The 6447-nt window shown below is 42.6% G+C and overlaps 1 pseudogene; it reads left to right on the forward strand.

The window, feature by feature from the left end:
* Positions 1-4251: 4251 nt before the first annotated feature.
* On the forward strand, positions 4252-5440 carry LOC112834731 (ribonucleoside-diphosphate reductase subunit M2 pseudogene; annotated as a pseudogene).
* Positions 5441-6447: the final 1007 nt, after the last annotated feature.

The following is a 6447-nucleotide window of genomic DNA, read 5'->3' on the forward strand; positions in this document are numbered from 1 at the left end:
CTCCTACAGACAGGTAATGTGCCTTAATTATCAGGTTTCCTTCTGCACATTCGATGTAACCCCCCATCCCTCTCAGTTTTCCTTTGATCTGTTTCTTTGCTCCATTAATTCTCTCTTGGTCATTAGCTTTGCTGAGGTGAGCTAACATAAATGGAAGGTTTTAAGAGTTTTACTTTCTAAAACCACGGAAGATAGTATGTACTTCAGAAGTTGGACATCCCATAAATTTCAGTGTGATGTTGGTTCTGGGAGAATAGTGAAAGAGAAAATTGCTGACCCCCCCCTTTTTTTTTTGAAGATTTTATTTATTTATTTGACAGAGAGAAACACAGCGAGAGAGGGAACACAAGCAGGGGGAGTGGGAGAGGGAGAAGCAGGCTTCCCGCAGAGCAGGGAGCCCGATGGGGGGCTCGATCCCAGGACCCTGGGATCATGACCTGAGCCGAAGGCAGACGCTTAACAACTGAGCCACCCAGGAACCCCGCTGACCCCTTTTGATCTCTGTCAGTTTAAAGCAGGAGGGGAAAGGCTGGTATATAGAAAATAATATAAGATCAGCTCAACCAACTCTGTTCCCATCCAATGGACCTATGAATTTTGTGTAAACTTCGGTGGCTTTTTAGAATTTAAAATTCTATCCCTTATTGTAAGGGAATCCATGCCATCATATATCAAAGCAAAGCTTTCCCACTGAATCTTGACCTACCACTGACAAACCAAAATAACATAAACAACATATTGATTTTCTACTGCTGCTATAAAAAGTTACCACAATTATGATGGCTTAAACAATACAAATCTGTAGGTTAGAAGTCTAATGCAGTTCTCCAGGGGCTCAAATCAAGTTGTTGGCAGTTCTGTGTTCCCTTCTGGGGACTTTGAGGAAGAATCTGTTTGCTTGCTTTTTTCTTTTTTTAAAGATTTTATTTATTTATTTGAGAGAGAGAGAATGAGAGAGAGAGAGAGCATGAGAGGGGGGAGGGTCAGAGGGAGAAGCAGACTCCCTGCCGAGCAGGAAGCCCGATGCGGGACTCGATCCCGGGACTCCAGGATCATGACCTGAGCTGAAGGCAGTCGCTTAACCAACTGAGCCACCCAGGCGCCCCTGTTTGCTTGCTTTTTCCAGCTTCCATGGGCTGCTTATATTCCTTGCTCCTTACCCTCTTTCTCCATCTACAAAGCTAGAAATGATGGGTTGAGTCCTCAAATGGCATCACCTTGACCCTGCTTCTGCTGTCACATCTTTTTGCTGCCCCCGACATCTCCACCTACTCTTCCACTCTTTCTGCCTCCCTTTCCCACTTAGAGGGACCCCTGTGATTACATTAGGTTCACATAGATAATCTCCCTATTTTAAGATCATCTGATGAGTTGATCATCTGTTCAACTTTATTAATTCCATTTGCAACCTTCATTCTCCTTGGCCATGTAATGTAACATATTCACAGGTTCCAAGGATTTGGACATGGTACCTGGGGGTCCATTATTCTGCCTACCTTATAGAGATTCGAATTCACCACCACCACCACTTATCTTAAGAATGTTGGCCTTCTAACTTCATAAATGACAAGTGTTGACGGCCTTTCTGCTGAGCAAGATGCAGAATGGAAAGTGGTATAGCTTAAAAATGAGCCCTGCAGTGCAGCTCAATAAATTGATGTAATTAAGATGGATATACCCATTTTAAATGATGTCTGATCACAAGTAGTTTCTCCGCCATTTAATCCTTACAGTCTGATAAGGGAGCCTCTTTCTCCTCCAAGTATCCTTAAATAAGAAGAACTTTCTCTTAAGGGTCAAATAACGGAAGTACAGTAATAGCTACAGTGGCAAACAAATTGTTGAGTTTTTCAAGACTTCTTTGGGGGCTAGTAGAATTGCATCTTTGTCATAATGAGGCTGGTGGGTGTGGTAAGAGCTACAAAATAAGTGCTCCATGCCTTAACTTCCTTTACTTATTGCCTGACTGATCTCACTAATGTCAAATGTCAACTTCTCATTGTTGAGCAAGATACATCTTATTTTTTAAAAAGATTTACTTATTTATTTTAGAGAGAGAGGGAGTGAGAGAGAGAGAGCGAGCAGGGGGAGGGGCAGGGGGAGAAGGAGACAAGTGGATTCCCTGCTGAGTGGGGAGCCCAACGTGGAGCTCGATCCCTGGATCCTGGGATCATGAATCCTGGGATCATGACCTGAATGGAAATCAAAAGTCAGATGCTTAACCAACTGAGCTACCCAGGTGCCCCCCATCTTAATTTTTTTTTAAAGATTTTATTTATTTATTTGAGAGAGAGAGAGAGTGAGAGAGAGAGAGCCCAAGAAGGGGTAGGGTCAGAGGGAGAAGCAGACTCCCTGCTAAGCAGGGAGCCCGATGCCGGACTCGATCCCGGGACTCGATTCCGGGACTCCGGGATCATGACCTGAGCCGAAGGCAGTCTCTTAACCAACTGAGCCACCCAGGCGCCCCCTTAATTTTTTTTTTAATATTTTATTTTCAAGTAATCTCTATACCCAACGTGAGCCTCGAACTCAGAACTCTGAGGTCAAGCGTCGCAAACTTCACTGATTCCAGCCAAATGCCCCAGATACATCGTAACATTTATATCTGAACAACTAGCAGCCAAAGGGCATATATAATTATTAAAATACATGATTGGACATTCTTTATAGCCATAATGGTTAAATACATCTTAGGCATTTGAAAAATCACATTGGCTGACTTCAAATATCTAATAGTTCATTGCAAGTATCCTAAAGAGGTGAAAGGAAGTGTTCATGAGGAACATGGTAGCACAGGTTTTGCTCCAGATAATATGTATACTTCTAAAATCAGAGTTATGTTTTTTTTAACAGCAAATTTACAAAACACAAATTCTGTGTGCTTCAAAGAGAAAGTGTCTTTATTTGGAAAGAATATCTGTATTTCATTAGTCTACCGCCTTCAAAGCATTTTTAGGCCGCCTCTTTTGGAATTGCCTTTTGTTCCAGAAGCATATTCTTTGGAATTGCCTCAGTGATTCAGTGGTAGAAAATATTTGTATTTTGTGGATTGATTTGATTTTTACTTTTCCTTGAGTTTAGGGTAGAAAAAGCACTTATCAGATGGGGCCTCAAATTAACTCATCATTTTGATGACTCACAAGTCCCCACTTAAGGGCTCTTGTTGTCATTTGTCAACTGGCTTAACACCAAAGTTGTCCCATCTTACCATTTCTTGAGTGCCTCTATCGGTTAGAGTTCTTTTGTTTCAAGCTACAGAAGTTAACTCTAAAATGGCAAAACAAAAATTACTGAAAGGTCACTCACTGAAACAAAGGACAAGTTAAATCATCAAGAATGTAGGCAGCAGATACCTACAAGAGACTCATTTTAGACCTAAAGATAACTGTTGATTGAAAGTGAGGGGATGGAGGGGCGCCTGGGTGGCTCAGTCAGTTAAGCATCTGCCCTTGGCTTAGGTCATGATCCCAGAGATCGAGTCCTACATTGGGCTCCTTGCTCAACAGGGAGCCTGCTTCTCCTTCTGTCTGCTGCTCGCCCTGCTTGTGCTTGCTCTCTGACAAATAAATAAATAAAATCTAAAAAAAAAGGGGGGGATGGAGAAACATCTATCATGAAATGGATGTCAAAAGAAAGCCGGAGTAGTAATACTTATTTCAGACAAAATAGACTTTAAAACAAAAACTAACAAAAGACAGAGAAGGACACTATATAATAATAAAGGGGATAATGCAACAAGAAGATATAACAATTGTAAATACTTATGCACCCAATATGGGAGCACCCAAATACATAAAACAATAACAAACATAAAGGAACTAATCGATAGGGGACTTTATTTATTTTTTTTCCCCACTTACATCAGTGGACAGATCATCTTAATAGAACATCAGCCAGGAAACAATGACGTTGAGTGACACACTGGAACGGATGATTTAACGTATATTCAGAACATTGCATCGTAAAACATCAAAATACACATTCTTTTGAAGTGCACATGGAACATTCTCCAGAATAGATCACATATTAGGCCACAAAACAAGTCTCAACAAATTCAGAAACATCAAAGTCATACCATGCATCTTTTCAGACCACGAGGCTATGAAACTAGTAGTCAGCCACCAGAAAAAATCTGGAAAAACCACAAATACATGAAGGTTAATAACATGCTTCTACACAGTGAATGGGTCAACCAGGAAATAAAAGGAAAAATAAATAGTCCCAGGACCTGCGAGCATGCCCCGCCAGGCCATGCTCTCCCTCTGCCTTCTGCTGGCCACCATCCTGGACCCCCAGCTGCAGCAGCAGCTCCAGTTCTCGCTCCTTAAGGGTCTCAGCCTGGAGGACAAGGAGAACACGCCCCCGCCCCCCTGCGTTCCGTGGACCGGCGTGCTGGCCAGCAAGACCACCAGGACGATCTTCCGGGAGCCCCCAGAGCCAAAAACTAAGGTACTTGCCCCCAGCGTGGAGGATGAGCCCCTACTGACAGAAAACCCTCTTCGCTTTCTCATCTTTCCTACGGAGTATCATGATCTTTGGCAGATGTGTAAGAAAGCTGAGGCTTCTTTTTGGACAGCTAAAGAGGTGAATCTTTCCAAGGACATTCAGCACTGGGAATCCCTGAAGCCTGAGGAGAGAGATTTTATACCCCACGTTCATGTTCTGGCTTTCTTTGTGGCAAGTGTTGGCATAGTAGATGAAAACTTGGTGGAGTGGTGTGGCCAAGAAGTTCAGATGACAGAAGCCTGCTGCTTCTATGGCTTCCAAATTGCCATGGAAAACATCCATTCTGAGATGTGTAGTCTCCTCACTGACACTTATATAAGATTCCAAAGAGAGGGAATTTCTCTTCAACACCATCGAGACAATGCCTTGTGAAAGGAAGAAGGCAGATTGGGCCTTGCGTTGCGTTGGGGACAAAGAGGCTACCTACAGGGAATGGGTTGTGGACTTTGCTGCCACGGAAGGAATCTCCTTTTTTGGTTCTTCTGCGTCGATATACTGGCTCAAGAAACGCAGCCTGATGCCTGGCCTCACTGTTTTCCAATGAGCTTATTAGCAGACATGAGGGTTTACACCGTGACTTTGCCTGCCTGACGTTCAACACCTGGTCCATAAACCTTCAGAGCAGAGAGTGAAGGAAATAATTATCAAAGCCGTTAGGATAGACCAGGAGTTCCTCCCAGGGGCCTTGCCCCTGAAGCTCATTGGGATGAATTGCATGTTAATAAGGCAGTATATTGAATTCATGGCAGACTGACTTAGGCAGGAACTAGGTTTTAGCAAGGTTTCCAGAGTAGAAAATCCATTTGACCTTATGAAGAATATTTCACTGGAAGGGAAGACTAACTTCTTTGAGAACAGAGGAGGCGAGTATCAGAGGATAGTAGTGATGTCAAGTCCAACAAAGAATTCTTTTACCTTGGATACTGACTTATAAGTGAATGAAGATGTGCTCTTATTTTGCTGATTTTTTCCCCTCTTTCTCATAAAAAAATAAATCAGCTACTTGAAGTGTATCAAACCAGATACACCATGAAATATCCATAATGTTCATTAATAATATTGTTAAAACTGTGTAGCACCTCATAAGCAAGCCTGTTGATTAGTGATGCTAGTTATCTCACCTAGAAAGAAGCAGAGACAAAAGCTACTCGGATTCTTAGGAAAGATCTTGGCCGTGTTTGGCTTTCACAGGCAGGATGGCTGTCCATGAGTTCACCGTGGCTCTTAGTGGCAGTCAAGGCTCAAAGTGTGGGGACTCTAGGGTGAGTCTGATCCAGCAGGATTAATCAGTCAGTTACTCCAAGGCTTTTGGAAGGTGTCCCCGTTGGTGCTTCAAAGCAGATTTTAAAGTTTACTTACTGATTTGTATATAAAACTGGCACTTTACCCACAAATAAACATAGTTCAAATAAACAAACGTACTATTGCAACAAAGGCCTGATTTAACCTAATTTGGTTTCTAGCCCAAATGCAAAGCCTTCTACTGACCACTAATGGGAGCAAGTCCGGAATTTACTAGGTGACCAAAGCCCATCAAACCTGTGCAGATGAAACACATTATCTCTATTCTTTATTTTCTAGAATGAATGGATGTGCTCTTTAATCAACTTTAGAGTCAGTCCTGCACATCTCGAGGTATTAGCCAGTTGGTGCCACAAACAGGACAGGCTGTGGTTTGTATTTTGGAGGCCATGCCGTCAAGTGTTGTGGAATGAAAGCGAGGGGAAAGGAGCTTCTAACTTAAATCACTGGAGCTTGAAGTGTGATGCAGGCTGACTGCTGGTCACCTGGGGGTGTGCAGGGGGCAGCATCCTCTTATTTCTCAAATCGGTATTTTCCCCAATTTCAAGCTCTTACTGAAGATCCTTAGACCCTTAGTTATAGGATCTGAGATGATATTGTAAATTGATTTTCCAATCATCCTTGCATGAAATGCCCCAC

This window comes from Callorhinus ursinus, unplaced genomic scaffold (genome assembly GCF_003265705.2).
Source record: "Callorhinus ursinus isolate GAN/ISIS: 27379988/994484 unplaced genomic scaffold, GSC_fseal_2.0 scaffold17, whole genome shotgun sequence".
Taxonomy (NCBI): Eukaryota; Metazoa; Chordata; class Mammalia; order Carnivora; family Otariidae; genus Callorhinus; species Callorhinus ursinus.